Source organism: Ursus americanus, chromosome 15, assembly GCF_024610735.1.
Source record: "Ursus americanus isolate L20-20 chromosome 15, mUrsAme1.1.p, whole genome shotgun sequence".
In the NCBI taxonomy this organism is placed as follows: Eukaryota; Metazoa; Chordata; class Mammalia; order Carnivora; family Ursidae; genus Ursus; species Ursus americanus.
In genome coordinates this window covers 30,235,548-30,257,213 of record NC_142141.1, presented here as the reverse complement: position 1 = coordinate 30,257,213, position 21,666 = coordinate 30,235,548, and the positions used below count along the sequence as shown (strand labels likewise).

At 36.1% G+C, this 21,666-nt stretch overlaps 1 protein-coding gene and 1 pseudogene across 1 annotated transcript in view; both read right to left on the bottom strand.

The window, feature by feature from the left end:
• Window positions 1-21,666, bottom strand: part of LOC148108864 (potassium/sodium hyperpolarization-activated cyclic nucleotide-gated channel 1-like) — a 60,136-nt gene that overhangs the window by 22,207 nt on the left and 16,263 nt on the right. The window lies entirely within an intron of this gene.
• Window positions 13,447-17,107, bottom strand: LOC123785395 (guanine nucleotide-binding protein G(I)/G(S)/G(O) subunit gamma-5 pseudogene; annotated as a pseudogene).

The following is a 21,666-nucleotide window of genomic DNA, read 5'->3' as shown; positions in this document are numbered from 1 at the left end:
CAAATTCTGATCTCAAGAACTTCCAATCTAATAGGAAAATGAAAACGTGTACTTAAGATAGGAGAAAGTTCAAGGCATGTTCATAAATGGTATAATATAAGTACTCTGGTTTTCCAAGAGAAAAACAATTGGTCATCCATTTTAAAAAGTACTATTGGGGCGCCTGGGTGGCACAGCGGTTTAGCGTCTGCCTTCGGCTCAGGGCGTGATCCCGGTGTTATGGGATTGAGCCCCATATCAGGCTCCTCCGTTATGAGCCTGCTTCTTCCTCTCCCACTCCCCCTGCTTGTGTTCCCTCTCTCGCTGACTGTCTCTGTCTCTGTCGAATAAATAAATAAAATCTTAAAAAAAAAAAGTACTATTATTAAAGAAATTCAAAGCAAGCATTTGTTGAGGAGGTCCTGAGGTTGTATTTTATTCACAGCACAAACAAATTTATCAACAAATACGTGCTGCTCCCTAAGCTTGTCGTGAAGCTTACAAAGAGAATTAGACACAGCCCAGTCCTCAAGAAAAGAAGGTCTAGGAAAGATAAACAATAGTATTTTCTAAAATAGTGTAAGTTCTATGATAGACCTATAAAAAAGAGCAAACCTACTGCACACCAAGGAGAGAGATCAAGTTTTCCTTGGGGGAAGGACAGAAGAATTGGGCAAGATTTCACAGAGTCAGTAATTGATACTTCATTTATACGACAGAAACTTGAGTTGGTGTGCACAATGCCACGTACATTCCCTGAGTACTAAAGCGGTGCCAGTTTGTAGGCTGCCACTAGGAAGACCAAGAGAAACAGACAAGGTAGAGTTAAAGGGATTAAATACCATGAAAACTATAAGGTCTGGTGGTGTATTTACATTTTTAGTCAATGCTTTAGCTGTTATGAGATCAAACAAGTCCAAGGCTACATCAAGTATTTTCTCTTCATATATATATATACACATATATATTTTAAAGATTTTATTTATTTATTTGACAGAGAGAAAGACAGCCAGCGAGAGAGGGAACACAGGCAGGGGGAGTGGGAGAGGAACAAGCAGGCTCCCAGCGGAGGAGCCCGATGTGGGACTCGATCCCGGAACGCCAGGATCATGCCCTGAACCGAAGGCAGACGCTCAAGGACTAAGCTACCCAGGCGCCCCTCTCTTCATATATTTTTAAAAACCTTGTTTTTCCAATTAAAATGAGGACAGCCATAATCAAGGACAGCCAAGAATGTGATCAAATAAAAGCTCAATTAAAAGCATTACATTCTGCTTATAGTTATAAATTTCATAGTACCATATTTTCTTCAGAATACCTTTGGAAATAATCAAGATCTACTTATTTATTTTAGCAAACAACTTTTGAAGTTGAAAATTATTCATGTCCATGGATTTTAGGTTCTACATGGATAACAGAAATATTACTTCCATTTAGTTTATTTTTTTTCTCCCTGTAAATAATGATGCTATTTCATACTTGAATTACACAGGCAGCTGCGTGTTGTCTGAGGAGCGGAATGGGTGATGTGTCAGGGAAGAACATGCTTCTCCCAGGAGCGTATGTTCCCAGGTCTGTAACAAGTATCAAGGGTGTGTGGGCAGAGTAACATTTCCTGTGGAATATTTAAAAATTGAGGACCACGTTTCTTTAATTGTCTGGGTAATTCACACAAACACCTGGCCATATTTGAAGCAGAACTGCCAGTAGGAGAAATTTTCATTCCCCTACAAATGAATTGAATGAATACTCCACTTCGGTCCCCATATATGTATGTTTCTAAACAGCTGTAAGTAGAAATATGTTTGGCATCTCTTCTTTCATCCCTCCCCTCTTCATTCAGGGACACTTCCTAAATCTTTTTTTTTCCCCCCCGCTTTAACAGACAATACATCCACGATAGGCTGTTGCTCCACAGATAACTGAATCCCAATAATAGGTGGGAGTTAACTTGAGCTTTTTCACGTAGCCCTGCACCCTACAAGAAATTTTAAAACTAACTATAAATTTATTGAATTCTGCAAGAGGTTTTTGTGATTTGTACATTTCAGCACATTTTTAAAAGATGCGGCTTCCACCTTCGGGTAAGTGACAGGTTGTAGTTTAGCTTCTTCAGTAGCTAAAAAAAGCGAGTAACAAAAACAGAAAACTTGTGAAGACATAAAATTTCCGAGTTTTCTTGGTACCAGAGAGATAACTGGAAAAAAAAAAAAAAGACTCAAGAACTGAGCTTATGTATGTGCCAAAGACAGCAATTCTTGAAATAATTATTTTGTTGTGTTTTGAGATTACTAACTCAAAGGTCATTATTTCAAAACCCATACAGTGTTATATAATAACAAAAGAGTACGAGAAGTATCAACCTATAAAATATGTCCATGAGAATTAAATCATGCCAAAACTGTTGGCAATTTAAAATGGATGTAAACATCTTAATTTACATTCTTATCCAATCTTTCTGACCTTTTCTCTCGCTAATCCTCAACCTGCTCACAGAGCTTTATTCAGGCTAATCTAATTACTTGTCCTTTGTGCCTCCTTTTCTTAACTTCTTCTGCACAATTGCTCCCTGCAAGTGCTTGGGATACACTTCATCCCTTTCTCCTCTTCTTTACCTTCTTTATCCTCTAGCACAATCCTAAGGTCCCTAAGCCACAGTCGCTCCTCTTTTTTCTCTGAACCTGTGTGGCACACGAACCTTAGAATGTATTAAGCCTAATCCAGGGGCAAGCAGGGGCATCGCCAAAATATCTTTTTGGGTGGGAGTGAGGGGGTGGCAAATTGGCGATGTGGAAAAGGGATTTAGAACTTGAATAAAACTTTTTCCTTAGCCAGCATACTGCTTTTGCTTAGAGTTGTAATTGTTGGTCAATAAAAAAATAACAACATATCCTAAAGACACTTAGTCACACTTCATACAAGATTGCAAAAAATATTTGGGCGGGCACAAACTCTCACAAGCCTTCCCTTGGTATTTTTATGGAAGGCAATAACTACGCCTTATTGATGAATGAAGAAATAACCTCCACACGTGGCCAAGTGCCCCAGTCATACAGTTTCTAAGTACCTTGGTTTTTCCCTCATAACACACACACACACACACACACACACACACATGCTTTGTATTTTGATATGTAGGTGGACAATTTTTCTAAGGTCTATTTCTCCAACTACAGTAGATGTACTGTAGTCAGGAATCATGTGTCTTTCTACTTTTCACTGTATCTCCATTGTCTAATACAGTGTCCACAACTACAGTGAACTCTCTAAATACCTGTTGAATAAATGAATGCATGAACACCAAAGCCTTTAAGAAATAAGGCACTGTATTATAATTTCAGTATTAAGTATCTATCTCTTGAATATTTTTGTCTGTTCTGGGGACCTCAATATCATGAAAATGTGGACAAGCAGGAAGGTGCCCAGAAAAGAATAGGGGGGAAAGATGATTAAAGAAATGAAAAGCCCAACTTCTGAGAAAAGACTTAAAAAACTGAATACATAAAACTTAACTAGGTTAGGGGCACCTGGGTGGCACAGCGATTAAGCGTCTGCCTTCGGCTCAGGGCGTGATCCCGGCGTTATGGGATCGAGCCCCACATCAGGCTCCTCCGCTATGAGCCTGCTTCTTCCTCTCCCACTCCCCTTGCTTGTGTTCCCTCTCTTGCTGGCTGTCTCTATCTCTGTCAAATAAATAAATAAAAAATCTTTTTAAAAAAAACTTAACTAGGTTAAATCTCTGAAGAAATGTGAACAGATTCTGCACATTCTTGTAATAAGGACTAATTTAGCCAGTAGAGTAAGAGGGTAGAGGAGGAGCCATGGAACCCATATTGGCTAGTCTAATAAACCCCAACTGCTTTCAAGAAGAGCTGCAGAGGGGAGTCATCAGAATATTTAGAAGGATATTTTTCAAACATCATGGTTCCCTGAGGTTACAGAGTGCTTGGTTTGAGATCTGGCCCTCAATCTTCCCAGGACCTATGCTGGTCCTGGGGAGTAGAAGCTGCCATTCTCATACTGTTTGCTAAACATCCAAGGGTTTATTGTAGTATTATTTACAATAGCCAAGGTATGGAAGCAACCTAAGTGTGTATTGATAGATAAATGGATAAAGATGTAGTGTGTGTATGTATGTATATGTATGTTTGGATATATAATATGGTATATATATGTGATATATATAATGGAATATTATGCAACATAAGAAAGGATGAGATCTTGTAATTTGTGACAATCCGGATGGACCTAGGGGATATTATGCTAAGTGAAATAAGTCAAACTGAGAAAGATAAATACTGTATGACTTCACTCATATGTGGAATCTAAAAAGCTGGTGGTATCACAATTCCAGACTTCAAGCTTTATTACAAAGCTGTAATCATCAGGACAGTATACTACTGGCACAAAAACAGACACATGGACCAATGGAACAGAACAGAGAACCCAGAAATGGACCCTCAACTCTGTGGTCAGCTAATCTTCGACAAAGCAGGAAAGAATATCCAATGGGAAAAAAGACAGTCTCTTCAACAAATGGTGTTGGGAAAATTGGACAGCCACATGCAGAAGAATGAAACTGGACCATTTCCTTACACCATACACAAAAACAGACTCAAAATGGATGACAGACCTAAATGTCAGACAGGAATCCATCAAAATCCTAGAGGAGAACACAGGCAGCAACCTTTCTGACCTCAGCTGCAGCAACTCCTTGCTAGACAAGCTTCCAAAGGCAAGGGAAACAAAGGCAAAAATGAACTATTGGGACTTTATGGAGATAAAAGGCTTTTGCACAGCAAAGGAAACAGTCAACAAAACCAAAAGACAACTGACAGAATGGGAAAAGGTATTTGCAAATGTCTTCTCAGATAAAGAGAGTATCCAAAATCTATAAAGAACTTATCAAGCTCAACACCCAAAGAACAAATAATCCAATTAAGAAATGGGCAGAAGACACGAACAGACATTTCTCCAAAGAACACATCCAAACGGCCAACACACAAATGAAAAATGTTCCACATCACTTGGCATCAGGGAAATACAAATCAAAACCACACTAAGATACCACCTCACACCAGTCAGAATGGCTAAAATTAACAAGTCAGGAAATGACAGATGTTGGCGAGGATGCAGAGAAAGGGGAACCCTCTTGCACTGTTGATGGGAATGCAAGCTGGTGCAGCCACTCTGGAAAACAGTATGGAGGTTCCTCAAGAAGTTGTAAATAGAGCTACCCTACGACCCAACAATTGCACTACTGGGTATTTACCTCAAAGAGACAAATGTAGTGATCCAAAGGGGTACCTATGCCCCAATGTTTATAGCAGCAATGTCCACGATAGCCAACCTATGGAAAGAGCCCAGATGCCCATCGACAGATGAATGGATAAAGAAGATGTTGTATATATAAATACAATGGAATACTACTCAGCCATCAAAAAAACGAAATCTTGCCATTTGAAATGATGTGGATGTAACTAGAGGGTATTATGTTAGGTGAAATAAGTCAATCAGAGAAAGACAATTATCATATGGTCTCACTGATAATGTGGAATTTAAGAAACAAAACAGAGAATCATAGGGGAAGAGAGGAAAAAAAATAAACAAGATGAAATCAAAGAGGGAGATAAACCATAAGAGACTCTTAACTATAGGAAACAAACTGAGGGTTGCTGGAGGGGTGGGGGGATGGAGTAACTAGGTGATGGACATTAAGGAGGGCATGTGATGTAATGAGCACTGGGTATTAAATAAGCCTGATAAATCACTGACCTCTACCTCTGAAACCAATAATACATTATATGTTAATTAATTGAATTTAAATAAAAACAAAAAAATGACCAGCACTAAGACATTCTAATAAAATGATGAAGTTTAAAAAAAAAAAAGAATAAACATCCAAACAATAAGTAGAATCAGACTTATAAAAACAGAGAACTGATGGTTGCCACAAGAAAGGGAGGTAGGAAGGTGGGTAAAATGGGTGAAGGGGAGGGGGAGATACAGGGTTCCGGTTTTGGAATAAACAGGCTGTTGGAACAAAAGGTACCACATAGGGAATACAGTCAATGATATTGTAATAGCATCGTATGATGACAGATGGTAGATACACCATCTGTGGTGCTATGCTATTTGGTGAACATAGCACAATGTACAGATATGTGGAATCACTATGTCATACGCCTGAAACTAACGTAACATTGTATGTCAACTATACTCAATTTTTTTAAAATCCAAGGGAGGGGGCGCCTGGGTGGGGCAGTTGTTAAGCATCGCCTTCTGCTCAGGGCATGATACCAGTGTTCTGGGATCAAGCCCCACATCAGGCTCCTCCGCTAGGAGCCTGCTTCTTCCTCTCCCGCTCCCCCTGCTTGTGTTCCCTCTCGCTGGCTGTCTCTGTCAAATAAATAAATTTTTAAAAATTTTAAAAAATAAATAAATAAATAAAAAATAAAATAAAATAAAATCCAAGGGAAAACTCTTTGTTTCATAGCCATTTGTCTTATATAACTCCTCCTCTGAGTAAAATTTATGTCAGATTTTAAAAGAAATAGAGGTTTTATTTTATTTTATTTTATTTTATTTTATTTTTTTAATGATTTTTTATTATATTATGTTAGTCACCATACAGTACATCCCCAGTTAGAGGTATTATTTTAGGATGACAAACCCCTTTACATTGAAAGCTACTGGGTTTTCCAAAATATATCAAGGAAAATAACAATGAGTTGAGACATTTTAAATATCAGTACAGTGTCAAGCATACTGTAGGAAAAACATTAGCAGAGACTGATGTCATTAACAAATTCACATCAAATTAAATTATAAAACATATATTAAAAGAAAAAAGTATGCTTAGGATCAACATAAAATGTTCTGCAAGTTATCAGCACAAACATTTCTAGAACATGAATTGATGAAACTCTAGCAACTAATACTGGTAAGGTGAATCAGTATTATAGGTCTATTTTGTTACATTTCAACTTGGTTGTCAAACTACTGTGACATCGTAGGAGTTTGTCAGATAATAGCTATTTCCCAATTGCTATAAAACAACTTAGTATTCATATTTTCATAGTAATCATTTTCATTGTATTTACTCAACATACAAAATGTTATATTAGCTCTATGTTTAAGATGAGAAACCTAAAACAAAATGGTATGTGACTGAGCCAAAATCACTTGGCTAGGCAGTGGCATCTAAGACTTGAAGCTAGGTTTTCTGGTAACTAACCCAGGGTTCTTTCCAGTATAATGTTATACATCATATTTATTTAGATTTGTATTTATCAGTATTTTTACACACAAAAAAAGCAATACTGTTTATGCTATAGCCATAGCACAATTTTCCTTATGTGCATCAGAATGTCTTTATAGAAAATAATTGGTATTAATTCTCTAAGTAGATCATCACAAATGCAAAATTATGTACTTATCTCTGCCTCCACTCTAAATATGTACTGTTGAAAATGCATTCTAGATAACAGATCCATAATTTGGACAGCTGATATCTATTTATTTAGTTCCAAGTTTTATGGATATTAACTGGCCATCAAGCATTGTGAATAGTAGGAGTCTTATTTAATAAGCATAATGTTGACTTTTTGCCTTAATACTTTCCAACTTCACTGCTCTTTATTTATTTTTTTTAAAGATTTATTTATTTATTTATTTGACAGAGATAGAGACAGCCAGTGAGAGAGGGAACACAAGCAGGGGGAGTGGGAGAGGAAAAAGCCTGACGTGGGGCTCGATCCCATAACACCGGGATCACGCCCTGAGCCGAAGGCAGACGCTTAACCGCTGTGCCACCCAGGCGCCCCATTGCTCTTTACTTTAAAACAACTTTATAGAAAAATAAGTCTGCTGTTATCTTGCAATATTTGTGTCATACTTGTGTTTATCGTTGATGAAAATAATTCTTCGTTTTAGGAAAAAAAAAAAACCTACTTAAAAATAAGCAGTGTGACAGGGCAGAAAAAAGATTAGATTGGATGCACAAGTGCTTAACTTTGGATATTTAGTATTACCTAAACCTTGTAATCTTAAGAAAATTGCCTCTCTCTGGGTATCTCTCTTCTTCCTTGTAGAAACTGAACCTAGACAGGCTCCAACAATCTTCTCAAATCTAGGAGTTTTCCTTTATAGAAGATAAGTGTGTGTCAGAGTAAGAAACTAAGAGTACTGAAGCAACTTTTAAGACGTTTAATATGAAAACTAACTTGGGGAAGGCAGAAAAGAAGGAAGTAAAAAATCCTTATGAGGGAAACATAAGATGTGGGACTGTCTGGATTCGAGGAGATGGAAGTTAAGAGAGTCAAACAAAACTATGTCTTATACCAGAGAAACTAGAAAATGATAGCATGGAAGCTTTGCAGTAGATGTGGGGAAGATTATAAACTTCATTTTGGATATAATGAGTTTAATATGTTTCATATTCACATGATGAAAGACAGTTGGAACTATACTATTCTAGAATTCAGAAGGGATGCCAGGGCTAGGGAAACAACTTTAAGAGGTTTTGCATAGATTTGAAAACTGAATCTACTCATGGGAGAATATGAGTCCTCCAAGAGGGAAATTTTATAGACAGAAAGGAGGAAAGAGCCAAAGTGATGGTCATGAGCCAAGTCCACTCTTAGGCAACAAAAATATGAACCAGGAAATGAGGCTGGGATGGAAATCTCTGAGAGAAGGAGAGGGTGGCTTGGCAAAGAGAGTGCAAAGAAACATCTTTCCAAGAATAACTGAGTGACTAAGATAGTTATATATTTTTAATTCATATATCTCTTTACATACCTTAATAATATATTTCTCCGTCATTTACTTGCATCATTGTGATAATGAAGTTTTTCTAAGATGAAAATTGAATATTTCATAAGATTCGGTTCTAGGAATAAACACATATTTGCATTATCTGTCCTTAAGCTAGATTCCAATAACCTGAGCCAAGGGAGGACAAGTCATCATGTAATTATACTGATCAGTGTGAAATGCTATGTTTGAATAATTCACTTAAACATAGAATTGGTAGTGTATATTTCTCACTTCAATCCAACAAAATTTTATTTCAATTCAGAAAAATTTTTGATCTTTTATACTTTGTAAGACATCATGACAAGTGTAAGATGTATGAATATGACTAAAATACAAGGTACAACATGATCAATTCAGATGACAATTAAGAGCATAAAGCACTCTAGAAATTAAGGAAAGAAGGAAACTGCAAGAACCGAGTTCAGGGAACTTAGTTCAAGGGGCTGGAGGAAACTGCAGGAAAGTGACACTTAGCTGATCCAGGGATTTTGATAGATAAAAATGAGGTGGAGCCAGAGACAGCATTTCAGATGGGAAAAAAATGGATTAGGAAAGTCCCAAAGGGAGCAGACACAGAGACTGTAGCTTCAACATATGACTTATTTCTGGCAGATAGCAGGTGCTCCAAATATATTTGTCGTATTGATGAATGATTAAATGAATGAATTAGCATGCAAGCCTTGGAAAATCATATAATTCAACTAGAATGTAGATTGTATCAAGATAAACAGAAGTAGTTTTAGTTACTGATGATGTTATTGTTCTCTACTACCCCCAAGAGTTATTGAGAATCACTGTCTTCACTGGAATACTTGAGCTCAAATGGCAGAAGACTGACCTTAAAATTAATTGAATTATTAAAAAATTATGGATGAAAATATCTGAGCTGAAGATCAGCTGTCAGTATCTGAAGATCAGTATCACCTGTGATACTACAGATTTTGCATAGCTTTTCTATCAGACACTCTTGAAAATGTGCCTTTTGATTATCTAAACTTTCCCAAAGCTGTTTTCACATAAAAATGTGCATAAAGACCACATTCACTGTTATGGACATGGCTTACTTCTTCACCCAAGAGGATGATAAGCAGCAATGCTAGTTTAAGAACCACATGCACAGAAGTGAAATGAGTGATGAAATGAGTGTGAATGACTGGATAACTGATCTTAACAGCTGGTTAATTTTCCTAGGCCCAGCCAAAATTACTACTAAGCTTTTTGATGAATCCCTGAAAATGTGGTTGATGGCAAAAAATGCAACACACCTGCTTTGAAGGGAGAGCAAAGGGGTTGATGAAGCTGGATCTGACAGGTAAGATTTGGGACAGGTGAAACAAAAGGCACAACAGGAATACAAGATGCCGATATGTGAAGAAGCGTGAAAGTATTGAGACAGCCGATATGTGAAGAAGCGTGAAAGTATTGAGACACTGGGCAGAAATCAACCCTTGCAGAGCAAGAGTGAATTCTTGAGAGAAATTGAAAATAGAGATGAATAGGCATAATGGGATTCCGTTATAAAGGAATTTAAAAGTAGCCAGAAGAATTTGGAGTCAATATGAAATACAATAGGGAGATTTGGAAATTCTTGAATAACTGAGCAGGATAATGAAATAAGACTTTTTTTCTTTTTTTTGAAAATTTGCTGTGAAAGCTATGTAAATGATATTGGAATGGAATGTGAGTTCAGTTAGAAGGAGGTGATAGTCGTATGAGGTGATTAGAATGATGAGGGTCTGACTAGGTTGGACATCGTGGGAATAAAGAAGAGGCAAGAAGTTCTACTTTGCAACAATATCTAGTGCAGAAATGGAAATAAGTTGGAAAGGGAAGATGATTCTAAGTTTTACAACTTGAGAATATAGAATAAAGGTGTTAAAAGTGAAGCCAGGCAGAGAAATGAGTAATTGAGAAGACCTGGTTTTACGGTAAGATTTCATTCACTTTTGGACATGTTTGTTTTGAAGAGGCTAGAAGAACACCCCAGTGAAAATGTTCTGTTTCAGTTGGGGAAAAAAAAAAGTGTCTACATGTAGGAAGCCTGGAGATCAGGAGTGGAGGTGCTGGTTTAGCAATCATGCAAGCAGAGGTGGAGTGGTCAGTGCAGGAGAAATTGAGGAGTAGAGGTTAATGAGAGCAGAAACTTCACAAAGAGGAGCTGGTGAAAAAAAAAAAAGCACAGGTAAAACTAGGAAACATGTATGAGAAATGATGCTCAAAATTTGAGAAAAATAAAGACAGAATAAAGTTTTGGACTGATCATGCAAACATAGGTTACCATTACAAAAGCAATGGTGGTGTGGTAGCACGAAGAACAAATTACAAATTGTTTACATCTTATTTATTTAGATAGCTCTGCGGTGTTCCTCATCTCCCTCTGTGATTGGGTAAGTGAAGGTGTACATATATTTATATATTTGTTTTCTACTTTTTGAGGCTAGGAGAAAGCTTTTTTTTTTTTTTAAGATTTTATTTATTTGACAGAGAGAGAGACAGCCAGCAAGAGAGGGAACACAAGCAGGGGGAGTGGGAGAGGAAGAAGCAGGCTCCCAGCGGAGCAGGGAGCCCGATGTGGGGCTCGATCCCAGAACCCTGGGATCAGTCCCTGAGCCGAAGGCAGACGCTTAATGACTGAGCCACCCAGGTGCCCCAAGGCTAGGAGAAATCTAACCACATTTGGAAGCTGGTAGTATGGAAACTATTAATAAAAATAGGTATGAAGAATAAAAACGTGGGAAATGTAGTTGTAGATGATGGGGGAAAATGGGACACAGACCCAAGTGGAGAAATTTTCTTTGGATCATAGATGTGATATATTCAGTTCACACAGACTGAAGAAAAAGAAAGAAAGGCAAATTTAGGAACATAGAAGGGGGGAAGCCTTGAATCTTCAAATTATGCTTTATTGGAGCTTTTTTTCCCTGAAAAAAAGTTAATTGCCACATTCTAAATCCAACACATTCCATGTTTTTTAGTTAAACCATGGAAACTAGAAGAGAATTTTAATTCCTAGTTCAGGCCTTCAGCTTCTTTAAAACATTGCTTTCAATGTTATACACATAGCAGTGCGTTTTCCTTCAGGGATATAGACATTAGTCCTCAAATTGGAGGTTGCTAGGAGGAAGTGATCTTCCATTAGAATATTACAGAATTCTGGACAATGCATTTTAATGGGATAAATTTGTAAACTGTCAGATTCCTACACTATTTAAACCCAAGGAAGCCTCCAGATACTGCGATATAACTTGCAAACATAAATGTCTCTAATGTTCGATCTACATCAAACATCAGATCTCTTACCTCACGATTTATCTACTGGAGGAAAAAAAATCTCCAGAAAATGATTAAATCCTCCTTTTAATGCATGTTTTTCAAAATATATGAGCAACACGTATATTCACATAATCCTACAATGCAATAAATTACATTATATTTATGCACAGTAAGATTTCCTCCAAAATCAGTTTTATTGGAAAAAAATGCTAAACAGCACATGACAAAATAACAAATAAATATTCCTAAATTTCACTTAGTTTACAATAGTAACTGACACAATGGATGATACAAGGAACTTAATGACTCTAAATCGCATTTTAAGTCATACAATCAAATTATTTTTAAAATAATAGCAAGTGTTATAATTTCTTCGAAAGTGGCAATACCTGTACTTAACACCTATTTAAATGTCTTCTCAATCAGAAAATCCAGGCCCATCTCTCATTTTTGAAAAACAAAATTGATTTTCCATATACCTACCTTAATATCTCCCACTACCCTTTCCTTTCTGTTATCACCCATGTTGTACCTATGTGCTTATAATGTCGGTCTTCTATCTCCATCACCCAAATCCCACCTCTTGTCAAAGTCTAGCTTAAATACCACCTCCCTCCATTAACTCTCTGGAACTTTTCAACTTGAAGTAATCACTCTGTTCTAGTAACCTTAATGTCCATTACTAGAAAAGCATTTTCAACATGCATTAGATTACCTGACTATTATCTGACTATTATATAATATTTTAAGATTTATTTATTTATTTGGGAGAGCGAGAGAGAACACAAGTCGGGGAGGAGGGGTGGGATAGAGGGAGAGGGACAAGGAGACTCCTCACTAAGCAGGGGGCACCAACACAGGGCTTAATCCCAAGACTCCAGGATCATGACCTGAGCTGAAGGCAGATGCTTAATCGACTGGGCCACCCAGACACGTGTATATATATTAAAATTAAAGTAACTTATATAAATGCTTCATCCCTAAACCCTCCCACCCCCAATATACTATAAGGCCTCAGAGATCAAGATTCATGTCTAGTTTTTCTTTGAATGTATTCTAGTGCCTAGTACATGGTATATAGTTATAACTCAATACTTACAAGTTGAGTAAATTTTTAAGTGTAATATTCTTTTTTTAATCAAAAAGTTTTACACTAAGTCTTTTACTGTGTGTTGCTGCCAGTGTATACAAAATAATTACCCTTGTGAAATAGACATGTATGAAAGTTCGGAGAGCCAAATGTTCAGGACTGACAAAGGTAGAAGTGTAGATAGGACAGCACATGTTATACGGATAAGCTTTTGCACAGGCTTCAAATTTAGTTCACTGGTTCATGAAAAGTAGTTTAGAAAATCATCCAAAGTAGTCATTTTACTATGAAAAGGAACAGACTTTCTGGGGTCTGAAAGGATTCGCTCTTGAAACTCCAGTCAGCAGGAGGTCATGTGGAGCATTCTGCAGACAGAATTGTTTCACATCTGTGGGTGCCTGTTGAGCCCTGGTTCCAGCCAGAGCTGTTCAACCACTTTCTTCATGGTGGTGATGCTGGGAGAACCAGCATAAGTGTAATACTCTTTAATAACTACCACATAAGAAAAAAATCATGAAGGTGGAATCAACTCCAGTTGTCATGTAATTATTCAATTCAATATACTCACTTCTAACAGTAAAACTTTGAGCGAAGTGTTTCACTATAAACAATAGTTAAACATGAAGACTGTTTCCTTATGAAACTGGCATAGTTTCTGTTCTGAATTACTACTAATACAAATGAGTCAGAGATGGCAGAGAATTTGCTATTGTTACATGCAAGGAGTTTCTTCCTGCAAAGCCACTAAATCTAACATAGAAAATAATACATTTTTTAAAGCTGGTTGAAAATTTGTAATCCATATAAGAAAGAGGTTTATGTCAAGTAAGTGTTAAAAACTTTAATGAAAATCTACATTTTAAAATGCTATTTCTTCTGATTTCAAAAATGTCATGAGGAAATGGGAGGGAGAAAGAGAGAAAGAATGGTGTGGAAAATAAGTTATTCAATACAGCATCTATCTGTATAAATTAGTTTGACTACTGGAATGCACTTGACCAGTCATAAAATATCAAAGAACTGTGTGGACTGCTCAGGCTTGTGTCTCAAACTAAATGTGAGCATCCTACCAAGACACATATCTACTATGCATAAGGACTGCTTTAATTTTTGGTATGTTTGTGCAGAAAGTGCTAGAAGATATTTTATTATACTCATCTACAAAATGTTGTGTTTCTAAAATACTGTTATTTTTAATATCATGATAATGAACTTCAAAGGCTAGAGATAACAGACAGTAAAATCTTCCTCAAGCCTCAGTGAGCCTAACTACTCATAGTGTGTTTTCAGAGGACATTTCTCAAAATTACGTGTGTTGCTAGTATTCATCTGCAAACTATAAGTAAATATATTGTCAACACAATTTAATTCCATCAAGTAATTAAAAATCTGGTTAAGAACTTAATTCAAAATAACAAACTAGGGTAAGTAAATTTATTTTGTCTGAAAGTAACTACTTTTGGTCTGTGTGTTTGGAAAGAAAGTTGCCATATTAAACAACTCAGAAATACAAATGGTGTCATAAAAAATAAAGACAAATATTATGTAAAAGATCAGATTTTTTAAATTGGAAAGGCTTGTAGCTTCCGCTCTTTTCTCTAAGTCTCTGGTTATTAAAAATTGTTTTGCTTATCTTTTAAATAAACCTTTGTTTTAGGATAGTTTTAAATTTACAGAAAATTACAAAGATAGTGAGTTCCCACATATTTCACAAACCAGTTTCCCTTATTTTTACATCTTACCTTCGTCATTAATAATGAACTCATATTAATAGAATATTATCAATGAAAGTCTATACTTTTTTTAATTGCCCCTATTTTTACCCAATGTCCTTTTTCTACTCCAGTATCCGATTCAGGATACACACTTAAGTTGTCATGTCTCAGTTCCTACTGGTTGTGACAGTTTCTCAGGCTATTCTTAATATTGATGACCTTGAGATTTTTAAGGACTATGGGTCAGGTATTTTGTAAAATATTCTCAAAACTGGGATTTGTCTGATGTTTTTCTCATGACCAGACTGGGGTTATGGGTTTTGTGGAGGAAGACCACAGAGATGAGGACCACATCATGTCAAGAGTACATAACTAGCAATATGACTTATCACTATTAATTTTGATTACCTAGCTGTGGTATGTTGGTCAGGTTTCTCAACTGTAAAGTTACTCCTATTTTCACTCTTTCTTTAAAAGAAGTCACTACTGGCAGCCCTCAACTAAGGAATGGGGAGTTACAGTACACTTCCTCGAGGGTTGAGAATCTACATAAATTATTTGGAAATTTTTGACATGAGAGATTTGTCTCTTCTCCATTTATTGATTGATTCAGTTGTTTATTTACATCAGTATGGGTTAATGGATACTTATTTTATACTTTGGGTTAAAATCCAATACTCCTTTTTATTTAGTTGCTTAATTTGTTCCATTTTTGGCCATTGGGAGCTCTTTAGGTTATCTTTTCAAATTCCACCCAAGCATCCCTAGTCATTAGTGGCTTTTTCAAGTAGCACAATTCTTTGCTTATATCAGCATCACAAATGGAGGGTTAGAGGTGATAGAGAAATGTGTGTGTCTTCAAATAAAGTTTTCTATAGCTACAATCAACTGATAAGACATTCTAAAATAGACCCCTAAGCAACTATCACAAACTTGACCTCATGCTCTCTACCACAAGAAAGGCACAGCTGAATCACTCTAGTACTAAGTTTTACTTCGTTACTCAACAATTTCAAGTATGAGTATACATATTCCCCCAATATTTTCCCACTATTTATTTTCACATTTTAAGTTATTTTTAATGTTTAAGGCAAAATATTTTTCTCTTTGATGAAACAACAAAAACATTTAAATAATAAACGTAAATCTTTTAGGCGTTGTACTAAGCTTTCCATGAGATAGTTATGCTTTATATTTTAAAACTAAAATGTTTATTTTCATTGACTTTTAGTCTGTACATATACACAAATTTGCCTTAAACCAGGCTGCTTGTTATGAATTATGTAAACTAACTCTTTGGGTTAAATACTCAAAAATTTTTAAATACCTCCAATTAGAATTTAATCAATTTTAAAACTATTTTATGAGGAGTACTTAGAGGTCTATATATTTTAAGTGCCACAGAACTCTCTAAGGAGGCAATTATCACACTGTTTGACAAAAGGATAATGAATAAAAAGAGGGAAACATATATTTCACAAAAAAACATATTTCTTCATTGAATATCTTCTAACTACATAATTTATTATATTTTATCATAACTTTATGTTAAGCTTACCTTATAAATTCTAACAGTTTTGTAATAATGAAATAGAAAACATATATTTTGTCACTAAACCAGGATTAATAGTAATGCACTTTCATTAGCTATAACTTAACTTGTGTGTCTTCTTCCATCTCCTAGAATCAATTTAACATTTTTAGTGATTACATATAAATCAGGAAATGATGTTACAAATTGACAAGATTGTTCAATTATCATGAAAACTGAATATTTTATTAATATATTTTGAATACAGGGGCACCCAGGTGGCTCAGTCAGTTAGTGTCTGCCTTTGGCTCAGGTCATGATCTCAGTCCTGGGATCAATACTTGAGTCTGGCTCCTTGCTCAGCAGGGAGTCTGCTTTTCCCTCTCCCTCTGTCCCCCCATTCATGTTCTCTCTCTCTCAAATAAATAAAATCTTATATATATATTTTTTGAGTACAATTACAAATAATTCTGGGATTTAAAATAAGAAAGCACAGAATGAATGCATTTTCAATAAGAAAAGCACCTACTGTATATTGAATGTAGGTGTCACAAACTTCAGAATTCCCGATTATTGCTGCTTGAAGAATATAAATAAGTAGCAATATAATTTCCTGGAAAATCTGATTTGGTAACTTTTCTGAAACTATTACTCTTACTACTACTCTGAATTTCATCTTGGGAGAGACATACTGCCCATACTTCCAATAATTTGCAGCACCCCTCTAATACCAAGTCTGATACTATCTTTGCTCCAGATTTAGATACAGAATGAAATCAACTTTTGTCCCTTAAGATATCTTAGGCCAGACAAGTCCTCTCTCTCACTCTGTTAGTCATATTATGTCTATTACCCATTCATTCAAACTTTTCATGACTGTTCCTTTCCCACATACACTAGATCCCATGGCAGATCACCTAGAGTACTCATTCTCTGGCCCACTGAGTCACCAGTGACCCTTCATTCCAACACATCCTCCAGCCAAACCTAAATGTGGGTAGAGGCTGCAATCTGAATGCTCTCTGTATGCACACAGATGCTGAACTGTTAGAGGAGTTTTGCACAACCATGCCAAGGGTGGCACTACAAACTTAACGTTCTTCATCCTCAGTCCTGTTTGTTATACTTGACTGTACCTTTTGACGTTTCCCTGGATCATCCCAAAGTATTAAATCAGCTTTACCTTCAGGAAGAGACAAATAAGCCTAATATGATTTAAGGGTCATCTCTGTACAGCTCCCAACACCCACCTGCATTAAGTAATTTGCTCACTTCTTTCCATTGTGAAATTTCTTTTCTACCATTAGATATAAAAGTGTAAGTTTTAAAAAAATAGGATGCATATACTTAAATCCAAATACCACTAATAATGTTTGGTCCCAGGTACTTTTCTGTTTTAATGGGAAAGACGTTTAGGAGTGAAAAGAGAAAAATGCTACAGGAAAAGGCTAGGGAGCAGACCACAGATTATTCATACTTCGCAACTTTGCCTACACTTGGTCCAGTTAGTCACTAATTGGATCAAGACAAATAGGGAGCTCTCCACTGTGGTTGTGTGTATGCTTCCCTGCTTTACATGATTTACAAAGTATGCATCTGCACATATATGTACATGCTGGACTTCATTTTTAACATGGCTGGACTTTATACACATGAGCTTTATTTTCAGAAGATTTCTTTGTTGAAGTATCACTTTATTTCAAATGTTTCATACTTATCACTTAGCATTTCCAGTATGATCTCTTTTGTCATCGTAAGTCTGTTACATTGTCTATGAGAACTTCGGGAAAACAAGATTTTTAATATGCATCTTACCACTACACAAAGAAATACGAGTATAACTTGTTCTAGAAACACACACACACACACACACACACACACACACAGAAGCAAATCTATATATACCTGTATAGTTTTATTTATCAATCAGATACATTGTATCAAATATATTAGAAGTAATTTAAAATAAATAAAACTAAATTAAATTAAATTTAAAAAACTATAATTACATTGTATATTGATTTATATTACTCTACAGGGAAATCAAAATAAACATTTCACCATGCTTAACATAAGCTATGTTTGGAGCATATCATTCAGGCCACTCAGGTAAATAGTAGGGAGGGAACAAAACTAAAAGAGGTAAAAGACACAAATGCTCTGGGGAAAATCTGAGAAAGAGGGAAGAACAGAATGGCTAAAATAACCAGAAAATTAATGCAGTCTCAAGATAATGGAATATAAATTATAAATAAATTCCAAGAGAATGCAAAGTAAAGGAATGGTCATTTATGTGTCAAAAAATTTGTGGGAATTTTTTTTTAAAGATTTTATTTATTTATTAGCGAGAGAGACAGCCAGCGAGAGAGGGAACAAAGGCAGGGAGAGTGGGAGAGGAAGAAGCAGGCTCCCAGCAGAGGAGCCTGATGTGGGGCTCGATCCCAGGACCCCGGGATCCTGCCTGGAGCCAAAGGCAGACGCTTAACGACTGAGCCACCCAGGTGCCCCAAATTTGTGGGAATTTTGTCTGCCTTTTCAGTGACCTATCCTGGGTCTAGCTTAGTGGCTGCCACATACTATGTTATTAGTAAATCAGCATTGAATTGAATGGCATAGCTGTGAAGTTTCAGAGAATTTCTCCGAGCCCTGCCTCTTGAATTCCATTCCAAACTGTCTGGCTCTGTTTTATTATCTCTAGTTTAACTCTGTAACCCAACACTGTTTCTCTACCTAACTCCAAAGTACAGATAACTGAAGTTGTCTATTTAGCTTTAAATTTTGGCTTGGTTCTTAGACATATCAAATAGTTGAAAAAACATACAAAAGTAGAGACACATGAAAGACAATTGAATATATGTTTAAAAAACAAGCAAAATATAGTAGGAATAATATGGTGTTGGTTTGGAAGACAGAAGTGGAACCACACTAGAAGCCAATGGATGGATGGATGAATTATAAAAGAAAAGTAAGAGAGGAAATAGACCTGAGCCTTGGTAGTGACGATGAAGAGGTAACAGATTTAGATGGCAGAATAAGTACGGCATGGTGAGTCTGGTGTGTGTGTGTGTGTGTGTGTGTGTGTGTGTGTACCTGCCCATGTGCAAACCTATGCACCACAGGTTGAATGCCAGGGAAGAACAAAGTAGGAGCCTAAAATAATAATGAGATTTAGTGGTAAGTACATCATTAATCACTCAATCCTTGAGGAAACATAAACCATAGAGCAGTTTTGGCCATCAGGTCAAAGGTGACATAACATATCAAAGGGGTAGTTGGATCTGTGGTCTGATGCTAAGGAATATGGCCTGGGCCAGAAAAGGCAGCAATAGTTAAAGGCATGGTAACGGATGGCACTTCCCAAGGACAATATGTACAGTGAGGACAGACAAGACCTTGAAGCTAGACCTTGAGAACCAGTAACATTTAAGCGATAATGAGAGAAGAGAAGGGTCCGAGAAGTCCAAAAGGAGTGTCAGGTGCCATTAAGGGTTCAAATTAAATCAAGTCTAGAGTGTTTACTAGAGTAAGAAACAAGGAATTAAATGACATTTTACAAGACTTATTGTTTGGTTGGTTGGTTGTGTTTTTGTTTTTGTTTCCAAGGTTCTGCTCAAATGGAAAGCCAGATAATGCAGGGCTTACGAGTAATGATAAGCAAGGGAGAGAGGCTGAATATAAAATCTTTTCAAAAGTCTGTAAAGGTAAAAAGTAAATTATGAAAGTATCAAAAATAACAGAACCAAAGGTTTGTTTCATTTTGTGTTATTTAAACTAAAGTGTTTTGAGCATGCTTCTTACAGAGAACGAATTTAAACTTACCCAAGTTAGAAGAGGGTAAATGATGAAATACATTTCTGAATTACCCATTATTCTTAGGAAATTCTGATTTTGAAGACTGGAACAGAACTTACCCCATTTTTCCAAGAATTTAAAATTAACTCTATTTTTAAACAGAAAAGTTTCAGCAGGATTTTCCTGAATTCTTCAGTTATTTCTGTCTTTGTTTTTGTTTCATTCTGTTTGGAATTTCAGTTCCTCAGATTATTTCTAAGCTTCACAGTCCCAATAAGTAATGGGGAGTTATGAAATAATCCTTTTTGGATACAATAATTCCATTAGGTGGAATATCCTGCTATCAGACCTCAAGAAACCAGAGGGAATGATCTCAGAGGCACAGCGGGACTGTAGTTTTAGGGAAATTTCTTGGACATCTGCCACAAAACCTCATACGTTGTTTCTTGCCTTTCTTAGCTGCCTTTTTTTTAGTAGATTCAAAGTCTAATAGTAACTCTCTTAAATTTTCCCATGCAATTGTAATCTATTATTCTAATGAACTCCAATTTTTAAGCTATCTAGTATATAAAATTTCTAAGGTCGTAGACTGCAACCTAATAGCAAACATTGACCTTTTGGTATAATAGCTATATCTTTCTTCAATAATATCTGCAGCTAAAGTTTTACAGCTTCTTTCTATTTCCATACACCTCCCAATGCCTTCACTAAGAGTGCAGCTCTTCACTGCTATTTTCATTTGAATAGTCTGTTCTTTCTGGTATGTAAGCACTATCATTTAAAAGGATACAAAAAATAATAATAATGAAAGGAGATTATAAGTATTTTTAGGAAATAGAATTGTTTTCACTAGTTCTTATGTTTTCTGGAGTAGTAAACTTAAGTAGAGCCAAAAAAAACAAAAAAACAAAGTCTTTATATTTTATTTCTGTCTTAGTTGCCTGCCTGGATAAGAACATTTCTATTCTCAAGATTTACCCTGAACTCTTTCTTGTCAAATACTTAGCTTTTTATAAAGAGAAATAAGCATTTGGAATAATGAGGTTTTTACACATAGAATTCAATCCAACATGGTGAACTGGAAGTGAACTTTCAGAAAAATGCAGTCAATACTTGGCTAATGGGCTACCATTTCCCACTCAAGACCATCACCTAAATAACTAAGATTCTTGTAGCCGGGAAAAGAATATATAAATTCTAACACATTTTTTAATCAAGTCAGAGAAAAAGACTGAGTCAACTGGGTCAGGATATGACTAAATTCCTCCGGGATAAGTGGTTAAGATCCTGGGCTTTGAGCCAGATCGCTGGGTTCAAACCCAAGCTTCTCTACTTAGAAGCTGTCTGACCACCTAACCACTCCATAATCTGGTTTTCTAGACTGTAATATGACACAAATAATACACGTTGTAGGGCTGCTCAAAGGATTCAGTACTATAATATAAATAAAGACACTTAAAACAGTG